The sequence below is a fragment of the Rhopalosiphum padi genome, chromosome 1, assembly GCF_020882245.1.
Source record: "Rhopalosiphum padi isolate XX-2018 chromosome 1, ASM2088224v1, whole genome shotgun sequence".
Classification (NCBI taxonomy): domain Eukaryota; kingdom Metazoa; phylum Arthropoda; class Insecta; order Hemiptera; family Aphididae; genus Rhopalosiphum; species Rhopalosiphum padi.
In genome coordinates this window covers 61,894,296-61,917,087 of record NC_083597.1, presented here as the reverse complement: position 1 = coordinate 61,917,087, position 22,792 = coordinate 61,894,296, and the positions used below count along the sequence as shown (strand labels likewise).

Sequence of the window (22,792 nt, the reverse complement as noted above, 5' to 3'; positions counted from 1 at the left end):
TCTACTGTAATTAGGTATCGAGTGGGTCATTATTATAGGTGTGTTCACATTGAATTCAATGATATATAATTGTAAACGGAAAAACGGTTCTATAAGCGGAAACGGCCTATCAGTCTATATATCACCAAGTAATATGTTTTTTTGATATAGCTATTAAAGTAATAAATTTATTTTACTTTTAGTATTTTAGTAGGTCGATGTAATTTTTTTCCAAAACACTTTATTTATTATATTAGAAGTAATTAATTTTAATACATCATGATAAAATATTAATAAAACCTATTTATCGCTCCGCTCAGAATCTAAAATCTTATTAAGAGTAAGATATGATGTTAACGTGGCGTTGGATTATAACTAATCCTAATTTTTAATCGAAGTTGGTGATCATAAATTTTTTCTAGTAAATTTAGTATTTTAGTATTTATTTATTTGTTTCAACATTTAAAATACTAATTCATTTTTTTTAAATTGAAATTAATCTGTTGTTATTATTTTAGTTTGTAAACTATATATATTATTCTTAGGAGTTCAAACAATTTAATTTCAACTTTAAAATATATTATGGTTTTATTTATGAGCATTTCATGAAAAAAATGCGTAATAAAACATAGACGTGAAAAAATATTTTAGTTTGATGCGTACAGCAACAGTTTATATTACTTTATTTTTGAATTTCAAATTTCTATAATATGAAACATATTTTTCACCGTCGCACAATTTTACTTTCTTATGTTTACAATAAAATTACCTGTAGACATTTATTCAAATATAAATAGAACTATTATAATTATAATTAATTATTTTGTATTCGTATTGGTACTAAAAACCATAAAGAATTATACAATTTTGTTTTAATTTTGAACCGACGTTTTTAATACGAGTCCAAGGAATATTTGAAACTACTGTATTTGTATACGAACCAAATTTGTTGATAAAAATTAATACCAATAAAAATGAAATACGTTTCACTACTCAATTACCATTTTATTCGAGAATAATTTCGCGAAACGGCTGAGAATAACGAGAAAAGTTTCCTAATACGGGTCGCCGTCGTCGTTCACTGTCTCACGACCGACTACACTGCTACTAATATACGTACTATCCAAAGTACTACTGTTATTGTACAACTACAACGACTACTATACCACTAATGTTTCTTGTCATTCCGACATAGGACGGAAAACTTGTGACAGATTTACGAACCCCATTGGTGATTCCGCTTATCAGTCGTTTCTGTGATTTTCTTCAGTGATTTTCTTCCAGCATATACAAATAGAAGGAGTAAGACAAAATATAAACATAATTAAACCCGAACGATATACAAACTATTTCCGTATCGTGATTTCATATAATTTTTACTATTTTCAAACTGTCATTAATTGTAAACTTTTTAAAACTATGATATGAAAATAATATGTATTTTAATAATATTGTAGCAATTTTGTTTTGTTGATGTAAATTTTTTTAGACAACAGTCTACTGTCTAGACTTTACACCAACAATATCGATTAAATTTATATCCATTATAGTGAAATTTATTTTATTCCATGTGGATAATATATCGGAAATATTGAATACAGTGCCTCTGTATCTCAATTCTCTATAGTCTATACTATCGCTGAAAATATTTAAAAAAGAGTAATTTATGCTAGTAATTAGTAACTAGATACATTATTTATTATGTATACTATATAGGTATCAAATTTATTTTTTATCAAGTGTAAGGTTCAAAAAATAGGGAGCATTAGCTGTTTTTATGCTATGTTGTTATTTTACATGATTATACAAGGGAGTAAAATATATAATAAATAGGTTTTGAATTAACTGTATTTTATAATATTAAATTACAAAACATAACTATTTTTAGGTATTAAATACATTTTTCTAGTTCGGTTCTCTTGAGAAAAAGAATGACGTTTTCTCTGATTTGTAGTTGGGACCGATTATTTTCAATGCCAATCCAAACAAAGTACAATCTATTGGGGGTTGATTTTTCGTCAGAAAATATATCCATGTGTTATTGCACATTTAGAAGGATGTGGCAATTTTTTGCTTGGTTTATAAATATTTTTATTTTTTCGATATTTTGAATTGTTGTTATCAGGGTTTCGTAATTTATTATACTTGGTATAATTTACTGTTATAATAACATTTATAACATTAAATTTTTTTATTACAAAACTTAACTAAAAAATAAATTAACTCCAGCCATGGCCCGTTTAAAGAAATATTCGATTCTATTTGTTAACTGTATTAAATATTATTTTGTAAAAATCTATCTGTTGCCTTAAAGATACTTTATTATAAAATATACCAATGATTTTCAATTTTGTGAAATACCCATAAAAATCCACCTACCTATAAGTTTTACAATCAAAAATACGAATACGCGATATTAATGTATTTTATAATTAGGGTTTTAAAATTTCATGAAATTTATTTTCTTGAAATATTTCATTTCAATGAAAAATAAAATATAAATTATTATATCTTAAAATTTATAATCTCGTCAACATGCAAGTGAAAATTTTTTAAAGTTGGTTTATTGTATGAAATAAAGAAAATATATATAATAAATAATAATAATAAATTAATAACCAATAAAGATCCAATTAATACAAGTGATAAATTCTAAGGCTCGGAAGTTGTTGTATTTACTTTTTTTTTGAACTATTTGATCTATTGTTTAGTGAGCTAAAAATATGTTCCCAGATACTACGAAAAAAATATCAAACATGTACAGTGCATATTTTTGCATATTCACTATCAATATTTTCTCTGTATATAATTATTATATTATTTCTAACTAACTATAACCGAACACGTTTAAAAAAAGAAAAAATATTTTTCAATATTTCAATTGAAAAATTTCAAGTGAAATATTTCAAATTTTGAACCCTATTTGTAATACATGAGGGATACAAAATAATATAATATACATATAATATTATACTATTATATGTGCGTGCGTGCGTGTAGTAAAAGTTAATAGTTTATTATTTTACTATAATTTTTAGCCATTGAATTTTATCAGTTTTCAGTTTGCGATAGAAATATATTGAAAAATATTCATTTTATTATGCTGGAAACCGATTTGTGTGGTCAACCTTAATCCAAAAACACTTTCCTGTTTTTTGTCGCATTAAATGGGGAGATCATATTTTTGATTATATTATTTCAGTTAAAATCTACACCGGGCCTATTTCGTATTGTATTTATTAAAAAAAAAAAAAAAAAAAAATACCTATGTGCAAAATAATAAAATTATTTATCTGTGCGATGTTTGCATATTTTTCACGGAAAGCCACCTTGATATAGAATGTGAGTTTTTTTTATACCTACCTACTCATATTGTTCTACCAGAAAATAACTCACTGTAAATTCAATTCAAACTCGCAATTTAGTTTTATCTTTACTTCTTTTGACTATAGACATTACAACTATATCAGCATATACTCACATATTATTACTATATGAAACAATGCGTTTAGAATTTTTTTTTATACATTTACAAAAATATTTGACTTCATATTTATTTTCTCGTAAAAAAAATACAAAAATATTAGTAACATTTTATAAATCACAAAAATAAATAATATTATTTAAATGGTACGGAAACTTCAAAATAAATTAATATGATTGTTTATATATTCTATATTCTATACTAAAGCGTAAAATACATTTAATATAAAACAAAATATTTACATTAATAAGACATAAGAGTTAATTCCGTATCTTGTGTCACTATATATATATGTTAATCCACACTTACTCTTATTTCTTTAAAATTATTGGATGTTTGATGGTTAGTTTTTTCTTCTCTGTTTTTAACCGGAATAAGTTCTTCAAATTTCCATTTATACGATATTTTTAATTAATAAAGGTGTTACATAAAATTCGGAGAACCTACTTTTTCTGCTAGAAAAATAAATAAAACATACTGGGTATTCAACACAATCACACATTGTCCAAAATCTAAAATAAAATTAATTGTCGAGCTTAGGCTTTTATTTTTGTTTAAATTCTCATCCAATGATATGTTTAATACAATAAAAAAAATAAAAAAAAACTCTTTAATTTGAATTAAATAGAATTCATTTTCATAAATAAATTTAACAAAAAAAAAAAACCAATACTTTAAAACTTTCTCAGAAGTGTTAATTATTTTGTTTTTATTCGTATCTTACAGGAAAAAATTATATACAATCCAAAAATAAATTATTTTTATAAATATAAATTTCTGTTTTTGTAATACAGTAATACAGTTTCAATATAAAAATCAATTTTCTTTGACAAAAATTATACAAACTTGTATACAAACACCGTTTTAATACATTAATTTAGAGTAATTTATACGTTAAGATATGTATGCGATATTTAGTCAATTGTATCGAAAAAATTATTATTAATAATTTAAAAGTACAATAGATAATATAATGCATTAGAAAAATTAAGTTGAAAAATTGTATTTAGGAACATTAATCAGACAATAAATGGATAAGAATAAACTTGAAAAGCTTTTATAAACTATATCAACACTTATTCTGCACTTTCCGTACGTGAATTTTTGACATCTAAAAATATACCAGTGGTACCTCATCCACCATATTCACCCGACTTAGCTCCCTGTGATTTTTTTTTGTTTCCGAGACTGAAAAGTACCCTCAAAGGCCACAGATTTGAAGACGTTAACGAAACTATTCATAACGCGACACAAGAGCTAAAGGCTATACCTATAGATGAAATTCAAAGGTGTTTCAAAAAGTGGCAAGACCGTTGGGAGTATTGTATTGATGCTAAAGGACACTATTTTGAAGGTGATCCATTTAAATAATTTGTAAGTTTGAAATATAATTTTTAATAATTTTAGTCTGGGTATTTATTGAACACACCTCGTATATATATATATATTTATTTATTTTTAAAAACGTATTCAAATTAATAATACTAAAATATTTTTTTTTTAAACAGTGAAAAAAATATTTTCTTACTCTTTAAACTAATCTATTTTTATACAACGTTACATTTAATAGGATATAATGAATCATTTATTTGCTTTTCTTAATATATTCATAATATTTTTTCATTTAAGTAAAATATTTAAATATTATTAGATTTTTTTCTGTTCAATTTTTCCGAGGAAGGATAATTAAGTAATTAGAAATGTGTATGGATTCATCCTGTTTTGATTTTATGATACGTTTGTCTTGCCTATTCGTAAGATGGATAGTCTTAATTTTTATTATCATTCCATATGATAATCAGTTTGTCGGGTTTTCATTTTTTATTTGGTATCTCTGATATTTTAGATGATCGAACTTCGATCCCCAATTTTTTGATTATTGTTACCACTTTTCTTGGTGTGACGATAGGATAGTGCCATGATAATATGACATTATATTTAATTTTTTTCATTCCATTCAGTTTGGTGGTTTTATTTAAGTAATTGACCAGTGTTTTTTCCAAGTATTACGTGCTTATCATTAATATCTGTAATAGGTAGGTAATATATTAATATATCTTATGCTAATCGGTCGGTTTTTTCAAGTGTCTCAATATTCAAATAATAGTAGTATTTTTATTTTCGAATTTTAGATTTTGTATTTTGTTAATTATTATTTTTTCAATGGCATTGAAATAAAAATTGTGCTATGGATGGTACTTAGAGAGTCGGTGAATATATTAAAATTTAGGATGGGTGAATTTTTAATGTTGAGAACTAAAGCTTTTGCAGTATACATAGAATTTTGATTTGTTGGTTTATACGATATATTTAAATTATTTGATGATAGTATAATACTGTAATGCTGACTCTGTGTTCGCCTTTTGACTTTTGAGGCATCAGTATAATATCTCTTCCTTGTAGAGTGTTTTTTTTTTCATGAAATAGGTTTAGCTAATTTTTTTAGAATTATTTCGTTTTTTTTTATTTCTGTGTTAATTTTACTATACCAAGGAGGCATTTGAATATATGTATGTTTTATTAGGTTAAAACAATGTAATTGATAATAATTTTTAATCTATGTGATATATTCTAGTATATAAGTTATTATTTTGTTATTTTTTATATAGTTTCACTGCAAAGACAAGCGTAATTTATATATGTATGGTCCAGAGGATAGAAAAATAGGATCTAGAGCTTCATTAACAATTTTATAAAGATTTTATACAATACTGGATTTGAAAGCACCAATAGCTAAACGTATATTTGTGTTGTGTATTCGGTCAATTATTTTTAATATTATATGGTTTTTGATAGAATGGTATACCACAGTATCATATTCTAATATTTATATCATATTAGTGCTTTATATATATATATATATCTAAAATTAGTTTGGTTTAAGATTCCCAACTTCCCAAATTGTGTGGGATAATACTTTTATAACGTTAAGTCGTGTAATATATTTTTTTTTAATATTCTTAATACGAGTTATCCATGATAATTTTTTATTGAATTTATTCTTGATGATTCTTATATTGCTTTTAGTATGTACAATTTTACCATTGATTTTGAAGTAGAAGAGGTTATCATTTTGTTGTTTATTTTAATCAATCATTGTTCAATGCAAAATTAAACCGAATACCCAGTAAAATATTCTGTGTTGATAATCTCTGTAGTTATTTTTAAAACAATTTTTATATTTAAACTTTTTTTTTTAGTTTAAAAAATAATACAATAACAAACAATTATGAAGGGACAAAAACAGATTTAATATACAGTTATTACTTACTGTGTATTGAAAAATAACCTAGGTACTTCAAGTCAGAAATATTTTATTATTATTTAAAATTTCACACTAATTTTACAGTTATTGTAGTATTATTTATTACTTTCCAATTTACTAATAAAAGTAATTTTAATTTAATTGTTTTTTGTTACTTGTAAAAAGTATATATTTACTACTGAAAAAGACAAAATTACTTCTCTAAAATAAAATAATTTTGTTAATACTCAATGGTTAGACATGGGTACAATATAAGAAAAAAAATGAATTACAATAATCATAAATCATATTCTATTTTAATAATTTAAATATTGGTTATAAACTTTTACTGAATTAATACGTATTTATAAAATGTCATATGTGAAAATAATATGTTTTTATTATTATTAAGGTCTATGTTTAAATTTCGGTGTCTTTAACACGATAAAAAAGGTCAAAAAATACAAAATAATTTAAGTAAATTTATTTTATTCAGTTTTATCATACTTCAATAATAATGATATATTTAAATTTAATGAATTAAATATCTTTAAAAGTTTAATTATCCAGTTCACAAGAGTAACTACACAGTATATTACTATAATTTGTATTGCGTTGCGTTTAGTGTTACTGAAATATTTTCTCATTATTTTGAATTACAACTAAGATTAGCGATGTTGTTCGCTTGTGTATTTTTATGACCTTAGTAATGAACATAAAAGATACTAAGATACCTATATAGTCTAGTACAAGTTCGTAGTAAATTAACACAATATAATTATTTTTGAATACAAAAAACACGGATGAACGTAAGTGACGCACTATTCACACTGCTATAGTTATTTTTAAGTACCTGAATAAATACTCGTGAATGGAGTTTTAATTAATCATTTTCAGTTGGAAATAATTATGTAGAAAACAAAAATTACATTAATATTAATCCATATTTTGATGATGATCTTTTGTATCGTTTTTAATTGCTTTTTTTTCTTACGATTATATTAACATTCGATTTTTAATCATATTGATATTCTTACACTTCAGTATGGGTTTATAATTTATCACTTTTATTAACTATGTTTCATCACTATTTATTTCAATGTATAATTGTATACCTACATAATGAACAAGATTTAGTACTCAAAACATTTATATTTTACACTATTTATCATAAGCACCAAAATTAGCACTTTGAACAAAATTAAAGAAAAGACAAAAGAGAAAAAAAATCATATTTTTCCTATTGTATTTCAAAATATTAGGTATATTTATATCTGTGCTGAGCTTATTTTTTGTGTAAAGATTATACAAAACCAATATCAGAATGATCTTGTTTTTAGAATAACGCCTTAAATACGTTTATTTTTAATACTAATACTTAAAAAAAATAAATACTTTTTTATAAAAACCAAAATTTCTGATCACGTGTATTATTTTTTACCTTTTCAACTTATAATTTCATAAAATGTTTTAATTTTTGACCTTTTGTTATTAATTTAATTTAAAAAATTAAAATTAAAAATATTACCTATCGGAATTAGTAATTTACTGTCAATCAATAACTATAGATTGTTTCTCTTCATTGCGATGTTGTTATTATAGTGTTGAAATATTCTTATTGACCTTTAACAGTCACACTGACGCTATAAGTGGATAATAAAAACAAATAAAATCGGATACTTAACTTGTCTATTACTTAGTAAAAATTATTTATAATTATTTAGACAAAATTAAATGTTTAGTTTAAGATCTATCGTAAACAATAAACACACGTCGATAAAAGTAATAATTATAGTAAAAATAAACGTTGGATTTTTGTTAGTAACTGCTGTCTTTGTAATCTCAAATACTTTTATATAATAGATAATTTTTTAATTCATATTTTTCCAAAATATATAAATAAACATCAGAAAAAACCACTGAAATTAAACACTTTTATATTATACATTTATAACGTTGCATCATATACGCACAAACATCTCTAAAGCGCTGTGCTGAATTTTATGGCCATCCATATAAAGTAAGCAAATAATTTAAGTCTCAAATAATGATCATTATAGTGTATTTAGTGTATTTCACTCAAAAATATGGTTTATATTAAATTAAATAACTTCATTGCTTTATAGTATTTGTTAATATTTAAATAAAAATAAATAAACAAACAATCTGTGTACTGTGTTTTTTGAATAAAATAAATGGAAAACTATATTAATCTATAAATATATAGGTACAACACAGTTTTAAGTCTATACGTTACCGTCCAATTATGTAACACCACGCCTGTCACCTTAAGATTTGGCGAATAGCTCGTGAAGGCCATTTTGTTTCACAGCCTGTTTATGTCTGTAACAGATGAATGATTTGATTGGATTGTTTGTCTGGAAAAGGATTAGATGTGCGACAGAATGGACCCGTGGAAAGCAGGAAGGATAATACGTTGTATAGTGAACAGGAAAGCTGAGGACCTACTTGCGGTTGTTGTGAACCATAAACCCTCTTATATCAAAATGCAAATCGGTTTCTCTAGACATTACTATCTGAAACGAGCTATGGTAATCTTCGCCAATGCTCGGATTTATCTAATTTATGGATGTGTTCCTATCTATCGATATTATAACACTGACTTTACTCTAGTGATGATGATAATAGATAAAAATCACACCACGTCCTGTGTAATAAACTGATAAATACAAACACTAAAAGTAAATAATGTTTCAACAACACAAGTACATAATTAATGCTTATTATTATAATCATTCAAATGTCGAGAAAATCGAAATAATTTCACCGCATGGTATTATTATTAACGTTAATTATTGTAATTGGAACAAGATAAGTTTTACTAATCATGGAATACTTAGTAGTGTTAAGCAAGTAAGTATATGTTATGTAATAATGCTTTATTAAGTTCGATTATAATAATTATAATAATATGTACTTAGAAAACGCCGAAGGCTAATTTTATATCATACCCACAGGTCTGATTTTATGTTTAATCGTCTTCTTGAATTAAGTATAGTTCTAGTCACCCTGGAGGTCGGAACTTTATACGCTGTGACAAACGTAATCAATAATCATAATGTTTTACATCGATTTGTACATTTATTAAACAGATGATCCGGACACACGCGCACAACTGAATACAATAACTATAATATTATTCGATATAGTTAATCGATTACCTAAATTGATTCGTCAACTGAATTTCCCAAATGTTTTAAATAATGGATTATGTATGATTCAAGTATAATGAATAATAAACTTCAATATTTTCTTAGTGAATTTACTAATATATTTTAAGTGGTAACAGGTCCCAGTTATCATTATTCCATCGTTTTTAATTAGTAGCTAGGTGTAGTGTATATAATAACCTACTCAATAATATATGCATTATAAACCATGATATACATATATTAAACATATTTTTGATTTATCAATAAAATGAACATAGTGTAATAAATTAACTACGAAGAGAAAACAAAAATATTTGTATCTTTGTAACAAAATGATAAAATTAGTATCTAATCAAGATCATATTTTTTTATGTATTTATATAAATTATTATTTCATTATTATGACTCATTGCATGACAATATTATGAATTGACGTAAATACAATATACACCATATTAGTATTACTGTTACAACTCATATTTTAATTACCTAAATTTTAAAAACACCAGTTAGTAGTTAACTACGTCATAAATTCCTGTAACCTAAACATTATTTTGGTATATCTAGTTATTACCAATTTTTTTATCACATGGAATATATAATATTAATGTATATTTATTATTTAATAAAATGTCAATTATATTTACATCACATAACTAATAATAAATCATTTAAAAACTAAAATATTGGTTATTTTGTACGTATACTAATAGTAAGGACACAAATAAATTAAATATTATTTATTACGTAATGAAAAATAAAAATGTTAATTTAAAATTGAATAATTTATTACGATTGAAACGATTTAAAATCAAAAATATGTATTATATTATCTATACTATGAACTATAAAAAAATTAAATCATTTCCATTTAGAAATTAAAACACGCTAGCTTTAATTCGATCCAGGGTATATATATATAATCAAAATGTTATTTAAACAATAAATGTAATTATATAAATACTAATTTTATATAATATGATGAAATAGTATAAATTAAATTATAGATTTTTTATAAATACACAGAGGATTCTTGTTTATCTCTATGAAGTATGAGTTTCAACATATGTCATATTTTTTTAATAAGTTTTGACTTATGACTATTATACTCCGTATCTATTTTAATTGTACCTAAACCTAAAATTAAAACATCTTACTATTATTATTATTATTATAAAGTTATCTATAAATATAGCCGCCAATGTACAGAGAAAACTTAATAATGTGTAAATATTTGAAACTTTGAAAGGTTAAATTATTAATTTCCATTAAATAGGTATTAATTTAATTAGGTAAGTTTTAAAATTTAAGCAGGATGTGGTAGTGCGCATTATAAGAAGGTGGTTATAATATATGAGAATGAACATAGTAAGACACCTCATATTATAACCGTTGTGTTTTGTACATAATTTGCTAAAATTAAATTATAAACTACACGCTGTCATATTATAATCATTATTTTTTTTTAAATTAATTAAAAGCACGCCTTTTAAAATATATTTAATAAAGTTATTTAGGTATGTGGTGCTGACATGCAATTAACCAGTTAATATAAAATTATAAAAAGTAATAATTATTGTTGAAAAAAAAATATAGGGTATTTTAGGTTTAATTTTAATGTACAAAAATATAAACATTAAAACATAATATAGGGTTAAATTTTTGAAGCACTAATAAATTTATCTCATTCCTCTTGTACGTAAACAGCATAAAAATAATAATTTGGGTTTAGGCTCTAGTTTTTATTTTTTATTTATATGTCATAAATATTTTTTTATTAATATTTATATTTTAAGGGGCTAATTTTATAACCAATACTATAAAAACTATAAAAAATCTTTATCCGCGTATCTGATACGAACCGAAAAATAGTTAACCGCATAATCATGTTTACTAATTTCACAAAATATTGATAGTGAAAGAAGATAAATATAAAGCTTTTAATAGTTTTAAATGCGCAGGTAAGTATTTTTTATGAGTAGAATAACATATATATATAAATAAATTATTACAAAATTAATTTAAACGCATTACGGTTTACGCACTTAAGAATTAATTTTATTAGAATAAGAGAAATTATAATCAATTGTTTTCCGGTACAAAATATATTGTAAGATGTTTATATTATAACACACTGCAAGTATATTATTTACGTTAAATACAACAACAAACATGACCTATGTTGTAGCAGTACTTATTTCTTGATGATTTTAAGGTCGATTTAGTATGGAGCATAAAACGCGTGTAAAACAAAACAATTATTGGAAATATATAAGCCATATTATTACAATTATATAATAATTATAATAATACACATTCAACATAATAATATCGCACATGCGTATTGTACGTACAGTGCATAAGTACCTTTATGTTTCAGATTTCATGACGAAATCAGCGGAGTTGTTATTCAAAAAATACCTAAATAATGGACCAGGCAGAATGTATGCGGTGTTGGAGAAACGTATTTCCGCGCCGTACTCATTGCGGACATAAGTTATGACGTATTGCGGTTTGTTTATCTCCACCCTGTATAACCAGAGATTTATAACGGTACACGTAGGTAGGATACCATGAAATAGGGATGTGTATGTGTCTGATGAAGACGGGGGAGGGGTGGCTCTACCAACATTATAATGTACATCGTGGATAAAATGTAACGACCCGAATGACCGTATCTTCTTAAGCCTGGTAGACGTAGATGTATATATATATATATATTGTATATTTTTTTCCGATGTTTCACGCCAACGATTTTTAGTGTCTTTATACCTACTCGTTATTCTACCACGTAGACCTTTTGCACGGGATAGTTTTAGAATTGAAAATGTGCATATAGGTATGTATAGGTACATACCTATATTTGACTCGACTTATTTTATATGGTCTGTTGGTTTTTGTATAAATTATTTAAATGTTTTTTTTTTCGTACGTGTATATAACACGAAACGTGTGTATATATAAAAAAACATTAACTTGGGTACAGAAAAATTGACAGTTTATGAAAATATCTTTTTACCACTATACTTAGGTATATAGAACATACGTAAATCATATATTATACGGGATAGACCTTATCGATCAGTAAACAAATAGGTGGGAAGTGCTCTCAATGCCATTTCAAAAACCATTGTTAAACACATCAATAAGTTAGATTAGATTATATTATATGGATATACTATTGTATATTTGTATAATATAATTTAATACATAAAATAATCTATTACATTAATATTAAAATTAATGGAATAAAGTACAGTCCAAAATCCCGATTCAACCATAAACAAATTATAATATGTTTGATATGACTATGGTCTTGATTTGGGTAGAGTATGCAAACGTCCAATCACATAAAGTATATAGACATATAGTATAAAGTAATTATTTGTATCACGAACTAAGCATTAAAGGAAAAAGGATCATAATATTTGCAAAATATAATTATGAATTTAAATAAATATAGACATTTATAGTTTTATAGTATCTTCTTGAAGAATAAATAAATAAAAAAATATGGAACAATTAATATATTTTTATATAAATAAAATGGAACTTTTATAAAAAAAAATATAATATATTAATATATTTTGTTTATGTATTCAAAACCATTTCTATTTAACGAATTGATTTTGAGTTATATTTCTACTGAAAATTAAAAGCTTCTATTGTTAAATTATGTTTATAAAGTATTCACTCATCAATCATACATGATTAAATAAATGCTAGAATTTTTATAGTCAGAATGATACAAAAGTTGTTCAAACAGATATCAAAAAGTTCATCAACAATAAAGAACAAAAAAAAAATATGATTTAAACGTATTTTTTTAAATTTTAATCAATTTATTAATATTATATATTAAGTGCATACTATTAAATATTATTATTTGCATACATTCTGTACACTAAAAATTAATTTTTAAGTGAAAAAAAATGTTATTTCTTCTTAATGAAATTTATATTTAACGAATTTTTTTTAAAGAACCTACAAGTTTTTTAAATAGAGGTTCAAGTGTAATATATTTATATTGATTAAAATATTATGTGTGTTTTAATTTTTTTAATTATTATACACGTAATAACATAATATACAAATGCTTCAACCTTCAACTTTGAGAGTTGTTTCTGGTGGTAGTAAATTAAATCTAGTTGGTATTTTTTATTTTTAAAAAGTATTATATCTCCAGAATTTTTTTTAAATAATTTGGGGAAAATGTAATATTGTAGGTTTGAAATTGTGAGTGAATAAAGATTTAAAATTTCCTTTATTTATGTTATCTAAAATAATTGACTTAAAATAAATTGGTATCGAGCATTAGAATAAATCAAAATAAAGTACATTCAGTATCGGATAAACGTCGTACAATATGTATAATAATATTATACTATTATATCACTAAAAAACGTATGTACTTATATAAAAGATTTAAACATAAAAATTAATAAAATATGAAAATTTGGATTATAATAGCTTTAAATTCCTGAAGGTTTTTTCATTATGTGAATCATGTTTTTCTCTTTTTCATACATCTTATTCACTTATTGTTCGACGCTTATTTATGAAAAGATTGTGCAATAAAAAATATTTAAAATTAAAAAAATAATAATAATAATAACAATAATAAATATTTTTTTCAGAACAATCAGCATAAATTAACGCATGAAATACTTTATGTACATTTTAGTCTATATATACGAACAATTTAAACTTACGGAAAGTTATCGAATTTTAATAACAAAATTATATTTATAATTTGTATTTATGTATAATCAAAGTTCAAATAAAATGTCATAAATATTATTTAAAAGAAGATAACAGAAGTTTATATATTATTCTATTATCCACTAATATATAATATTATATTCTATAATTATTAGTATATAGTCACCTTTACCTTGCATGATATAAATATAAACATTAAAACAAACACTACGTAAAAATCAAAATGTCCTTACCTAACTATTTCCCGAATATAAACAAAAAACTATTATATTATATGTATGTTTGTATATTATTTTTATACAACATTGCATATTAGATTTTTAGTAGAACAAAGAATAATGTATGGTCATAAAAACTGAATGTTTTTGTTTTAGTACCTACTTGTAAGTTTGAAAAACACTTTTTTGGTAAATATAGTAGGTACCTAGGTCTTTCAAAAGTTTTATAATATTGTTCATTAATAGTTTTAAGTATAAATACATAATATTAGAATATAATTTATTTATATTTGAAGTATAGATATCACATCTCATTATATTGTCAGAATTTTAAAACTTAATAAATAAATAAAACGCATTGTTTTAGTTTTTCAGTCATATAATAATTATTTAATGGCCATCTAAATATTATAAATTTATTACATGTATTTTCTTCTATATGTTGGCACTTACATTAATAATCACGCAACAGTGATGAATGCAAAAGTGATCAATATGAAATAACTATTCTACATAAAATATAGTCTCCATAACTTGTTTGTAAGTTTTAAAAGTTGACATTAACCATGGAAAAATATATTACATTAAATTACACAATTTTTTTTTTAGTGAAGTGAATCATTATATTGTAAATATCAATTATTTTATTTTATTTTATTTTTATGTTTTTATATTATTAAAATTATTAGAGTAACTAAATAATTATATGATAATATCAGAAACCATCCGCTACAAAATATAAAATGCAATTTTCTACTTCAAAATCATACTTAACGTCCAGGTTTTTTATATTTCATTTCGATAATGTTTTAATTAAAAATTGGTCTTGCTGTGGCTTCTGTAATGAAATACGATGTAAAGTGTGTGCGTATATTTCATACATGTGTGTAGCTTATTATGACATGTGGTTTCTTTAAAACTCTGTGTATTAAAATCTATATTCACTCAATTATCTATAGTTTAGAAAATGAATGTAATTGATATTTTTTGTACTCAATATTATACGTGTTTTCTAAAAATAAAACTTAATTTATGCAATGGACACTTTTGTATTCAAAATGTATGTAATCATTTATAGTACAGAAACTATTCCCTTCGTCTGCAATTATAGGTCTTATAATTTATATAGAACATAGTATTTTTTATTTAATAAATTTCTGATTAATTTGTTATACAATTAAATAGATATATTTATATATTATATCATCAAACACTACATGTTTATCTGAAATAAATTTTGAAATATTTTATAATAGCAGTCGACAGTAAATCACAAAATATCTGCAACGGTGAATAGACCCTTAGACTTTTAGTCTATTTAATTAAATTGTAGTAACTATTGAAAATATAACTCAGGTTTGGATATAATAAAAGAGAACAGATAGTAAATTCGGTCTAAATGATTACTGAGCACTGACATTTGATTGAAAATAAATACCAGACAAAATAAAATAAAACGTATAGAACTCAGTGGACTTTGCTAAAGAGAGTAAAGACACCTTTTGTTTATCGAGTTCCGTAGATTTGTAGAAGGATTTACCCGAATTCTCGTATTGTGATATTTTATGAATAAAACAAACAAACAAAGACTTTTTTCTCTTCTCATCTATTGCTATTTATTTTTCAAAATTGAAAAAAAATTAGGAGCATCCACTTGCAAACAATCAATTATGGGACCAGAAATCTCGGGCTCGAAGACACCGAGATAACACAAATAATATTGTAGTAGTAGTATGTCTACAATAAAATAAGATACCGTTTCGTAATCGAAATATACTGAGTTATTCTCCAAGCATGATCATATCTCCATTATTTTCTTCTTTAAATTTATATCAATTCAGATTTTTGAAATTTTAAAGACAATATTTTTAAACATTTAGATTTATCATACCATTTAAGAAGTATCCTATAGCGATCCACAATTATTGTATTCATATGAAAACTATCATATTTAATGACTTAATGTAATATTTTTAAGTAGATGATAAAAATAAAATTATGTACCTAAATTTAAATTTAAACGAGTTGATTAAAAATATTATTATTTTAAAATTGTAATATAGTTATAAATATTTACATGTTAGCTTTCAAATTATCAACTAAATTAAAAATATAATTTATAAAATTTATCCGAGTATAATAAATACTAAAGTAAATATTATATATATTTTATATTATTATTTATAAAATCATTAAAAAGGTTTATAGTACAGTATACAGGGAGTAACAGGACTATTTAACAAATATAGTAACATTTGTAATGGAAGTTTGTCAAATAGTCTAGTTACACCTTATATAACGTTTTAAAACTGAAAAACTAATCATTCAATTTTCTATTTAAATGCATTAACATTTTCTATTTTTTTTAATCTGCGTAATAATCTACCATAACTAAGGGTAGTTATTTTTAAAATTACTTACGTAAATTATATACCTTTTATTTAAAATATCTAAAATATTTTTAATTAATAATTATAAATCTGTTTTAAATCTTATAAATATTATATATACAAAATACTGATTTTATGGATATGACCGATGGCTATTCTGAAACAAATAGGAAGGCAATTTCTGTATATTATCCTATTCGATTATGCCTAATAACCTCTTAATCAATGTTTTGAACCAACAAACACTTTTAAGTACGATACTAATTTCAATTGTTTGAAAACTATTAAGAACCAAGATGGATGAGTTAAAAATAAAGATAAAAACGACTACATTCATTTTTAAACTTTATGATGCGTTTAAAGGAAATTAAATCGAAACAAAAGACAGTTCAAGCGAAAATACACTGATTCAAAATATTCCCATGGTGACTGGTGCTCCAGATTATACAAACTTGATACAAATTTTAAAGAGGTTTTACAGCTCATTGAAGCTTTAAGGTATACTTTTGGGTAAAAAGATGAGTTCATTCAACATTAATGAAATCAATACTATACCATTCGAATATAAATGTAGAATAACTATAAAATTATTTTAAATTTTATTTTGTATTATTATAGTAAATATTTCAAATAACGCATAGCATTTTCATGGTTTATCATTCACTTATAATAAAAAAATTAAAATAATTGATATTTTAATATTAGTTTTAATAAAAAGAGTTCGTAAAATTAAACATTTGAAGTATTTTACGTAAAAATTAAAAAAAAATCTCGTAGAAAAAAACTGAAGGTCCTTCATAATAATATTATTATAATTGTCTATTAATTGTACTTGTCAATTAACGATTATTATTTCAAGAAAATGAGTATAAATAGAGTAATATTTTACTGTTATTGAGTACTTATTAGTACTCAGTGTTTTAGAACACACAAACTATATTTATAGAATTTTTCACTTTCGAGTTAGGTACATTAAAAACACAAAATCAATTTTGTTAAATAATAGTTTTGAAAAAATATTCCCGTTTATTCTTATTCTTATTATTTTTTACATTTCTGGTTATTTTGAAAAATACTTTTCTGCAAGTATATCTAAATCTACCCCCCCCCCCACTCCCTCAAAAAAAAAATAACAACGTAATTCGCTGCTATAAACTACCCCCAAAGTTGTTAATAGATGCATTTTAACTGTTCCAAAAGGTGTCATCAGATTAAAAAATAAAAATTCATATCATTGTATGATAAATACATTCATTGTTCAGAATCTAAAAAAAAATAACCTAACGAAAATTAAATTAAATAATTTTTATTGTTGCACCAATAATATTTACATCCTCTAGGAATCTTATTTATGTTTATATTAGGTATTATTATTATTGTTACGCATTCCTTTAATAATTGTGTGTATAAACGTGTAATATTATGGTAAATATAATATTTTTTTTCTAATCACATGTTTTTATTCTATTTAACAGTATCACGTTAAATATTAAAATTTTTTATTTCAGTGGATTTCTTACTTCGAATTATAGTTTTATTAAAATTGTTTTTAACTGACTATTCAGTTTGGTGTATAAACGGGTCTGAAATATTCAACAAAATATTTAAAAAAAACAAAGTGTGCAAGTGAGTACGCTTCTGTTCTATAGTAAGTGTCGAATAGAACTATGGTGATCTGTGTATGTGTTAAATATTTATTCAATTATATATCGTATTTTATACGAAAAATGGTTCTGAACGAAGACAATCTATTAGTCAGATTATAATATTACTCTTAACAGTAGATTTTATGTTTTATCTTTTTATAATAAATAATATAAAAAAATGTACTTTAAAGCTTATTTAAAATTAACATTAAATTTTATTTATCAGTTCTATAATTATTTAAGTATGACAATATATTCGTATTTATGTGTACATTACGACAGTACTAGTAAATATTTAAATGAAATATTCTTAAAAATTACATTTATCAGCTCTAATACAATGGTCGTGACACACATGAGTCAAAAGGAATAAGCTTTCACATATCTCGTTAGAATAATGTTCAAGGAGCATATGTGTTGATACAATTTACATCACAAAACTCAATCAATTTTTGTTACAAAGTCTTGTTTATGATATTATATATTTATATAGTAGTATATTAACTTGCTTTGAAAATAAAGAATAATGATAGGAAAAGTCTAAAATGTTTTAACTTTAACTAAGTGATGGAATAAAAATTCCATAGTTTTACAATATGATTTTATTTTATTCAGTAAACACTTTCAAAATGCTTTTATGCGCTCAACTTTTTAAAGTATCTTAAAAGGCCCAAGGTTTCTTTCTGTTGGTGCTTTAGATAAGTAGGTGTATCGGAATAAGAAAAAAAATGAAAGTGTAAAAATATTTTATCTTGGAGCGTTGGAGTTTTATTAAATTATTTTACTTAAACTCTTTTTGATTTTGAATAGTATAATAGTCAAACAACTTATACTTATAAGTAATAAATGTTATAACGCTATAATGTATGAAATCTTAGTACTGCTCAAAGTATTGTAGTTTCCTATTAGTATAATGTAACTTTTTAAAATTTGTTTTTAATAAAATTTATTTACGGAATAAATCGCAAAAAGTTTCTTTACAATGTGATTCGTAAATTTGAGAAGAGTCATAATGAGATTTCAAATAATTTTTTAACTTTATAGCAGCTTTTCAATGCCTAATATATTATTTAAAGCTCACTATTATCCATGGGTAAGTGTGATGTTAAAAGCATTTTCCTTAGTATTTTTATAATTTACTCTATAATTAATTTATTAGTGATACCTAGTAATAACAATATTGTGTTTGGTGATTATATTATACGCTAGAAATTCACAACCAAAATCCATCCTAACACAATGCATACGTAAACTGACTTTAAAACATCAGGAGATCCTTTATAATTAATATTATCATGATAATATAATGTATCATGACTAAACGCTTCGGGTCTAAACAGCAAGTTTAGAAGTGTAGCAAAGGTATAGTGTATAATATAATATACTGACACCATTTCACTTTGTGATTCAAATAATTTGGTCTTTGACACATATTGTGCGTACTAGTTGAACTACTGCCTTCAAAATATTAAATATGTAAGAACCTACGTATTTGGTAAGGGGATAAAAAAAACATAATAACTTTCTATGAAAAAACAAAAGATTTGAATTTTTTTGTTATGCATATTGTAGTATATTATATTATGTACCATGGTAATATAGGTAGGTACATTAAAGAAACTTATACATGCGAGATTATAATCAAATTGTGTCCTTAGAAACTTTTACTACGGTAACATGTACGAATTATATAGTTGAATATTTTATTTTCCGTATTCAGCGCACCGAATTTATCGATTTAGTAAAATATGTGTCTATGTTTACAATTGTTGTTTACAGTAATAATTTTTTTTTTAACTATACTCCAACTTTTTATTACTTTTTTTTTTTTAACAAAACGGTTGTAAGTGTTTCGCAAATAATATTTTTATAAATAAATAAAATAAGATGTGATTTTATCAATGATCGGTGAAATAGCTACATTTTATTTAAAATATTCTTGTTAATATATTTTGAATAGAGAATAATACGAGTATAATACGTATGATAGAGCAGTATATACTGTAAGTTTCTTTTATTGAAGCTAAAGGTGGCTAATGTCGCTGTGCACTATGTAGGCACTATTTTTAGTGTCGTCCCGCATACTAAGTAGATGAAAAACGAAGTCTATATTATGTTTGGTGGGATGAAAACCGTTCACATTTTGAACTTTTAAAACAGAGTCAAACCTCGCAGTACATTTATAAAATACTAATACATTTACTATACAATTGTAAAGATAGCCATTCATTATTGTATTTAAAATAAGCATAATGAAGCCGACGAGACAATTTTAAATGTTGAGCGTTGACGATGGACATTTTTATACGAATGAAGCAGTTTCAATGTTTAATTATTTTAATTCTAATGAAATTATTCACTTTATATATACATAATAAGTATATTTTTCAGTGACTTTCAATTATTCATTAATTATATATTGTTTTAGTGACTATTAGTAGTTAAACAGTATTATAAATTATTTTAATTTATCAATTTATCATTTATAATAAAATAAAATTATTTTTAATACTTGAATATATTACATAATATTATTTAACAGCTTTCACGATGTTTTCATTGGTTCTAATATTTGTATTATTTTATGTTTATTTAATTTAGATACTGAGAGAATAAAATTACTAATAGAATCTAATGTTATAAGAGCATAATAAACTGACTATTAGAAACAGAATTATATGAACTAAAATAAATATATCTAATGTGGTAAAATTAATATACAAAAATTTTACATTATTTAAATTTAAATTTTTGTACATTATTAAAATTACAAAATGAGGATGTTATAGATATATCACACTTGGTGCATCGGTGATTAATAATCCAAACCCGTTTAAATTAACCTCTCGTAGAGTGTCCTTTGGTGGTATAAATTTATTTTAAATGATAACTAGGTACCTTTTTTGCTATAATTATTGTTAAACAGATGATTTTTTCAAAAATATTATTGATTCATAGGTATGCAAATAAATCGAAATTCTAACGATTAGTATTTACCTTGAGTTATTAAACTTTAAATACTAAGTAATAATAATACGTCTAAAATATATGGGGACTATAATGATTTGAAAATTATATTAATTAATATTAGTTTACCTACTAATATTTTAAAATACTTAAAAAATATAAACAATTTCTGAGTACAATAAATACTATAGTAAATAAACTAAAATTAATATTATATACGCATATCTTTTATTTTATGTAAAACCATTAATATGGATATTGTTTTTAGTACTTAAAGATTAATGACTCACACATTTTTCATTAAAATTTTGAATTAGATAATATTATAAAACAATTTTCAAAAATTATTTTGTTTAACCTTATTTAACATATTTTATTTTATATTATTCATGTGCGATGTGATAAATCAATTCTATTTTTAAGTAGACTTTAATAAAGTTTGAAAACTGCCGCTACAAGGCATTATGTTATTAAACTAATAATGTACTCATATCACAATGTAACTCAATTATTCATTGACACATTCTATTACTATTTGAAAATATGATTGTATAGACGATTCGGTAAAATATAATATACATAATACATATAGATAGATAATATAGTAATATCACAGATTACAATACTATGACAAGATGATGGATTTTTATAATTACTTGCCTTACCTGATATAACATATAAAGTTGAATTTAATTTATTAAATTTTCTACATCTTTCTGGTAATACATATTACTATATTATTATGTAATGGTGCAATTTTTTTATGGTAATATTAATATAAATATTCATAAAATCGTTTCATGATTAAATCTAATATTATCTAACATAAAAAAAATGATGGTAATATTGAATTTAATTGTATGTAAAATAATAATAAAAATATACTTATTGAATATTGATGATAAATATATATATAATTTATAATATGATTCATATCATTTATTATAAATTATAATGAATCATACCTTT

General features: G+C 23.4%; 1 protein-coding gene across 2 annotated transcripts in view; it reads right to left on the bottom strand.

Annotated features, from left to right (window-relative positions):
* LOC132917478 (uncharacterized) overlaps positions 1–22,792 on the bottom strand; it is a 262,491-nt gene that overhangs the window by 167,145 nt on the left and 72,554 nt on the right. The window lies entirely within an intron of this gene.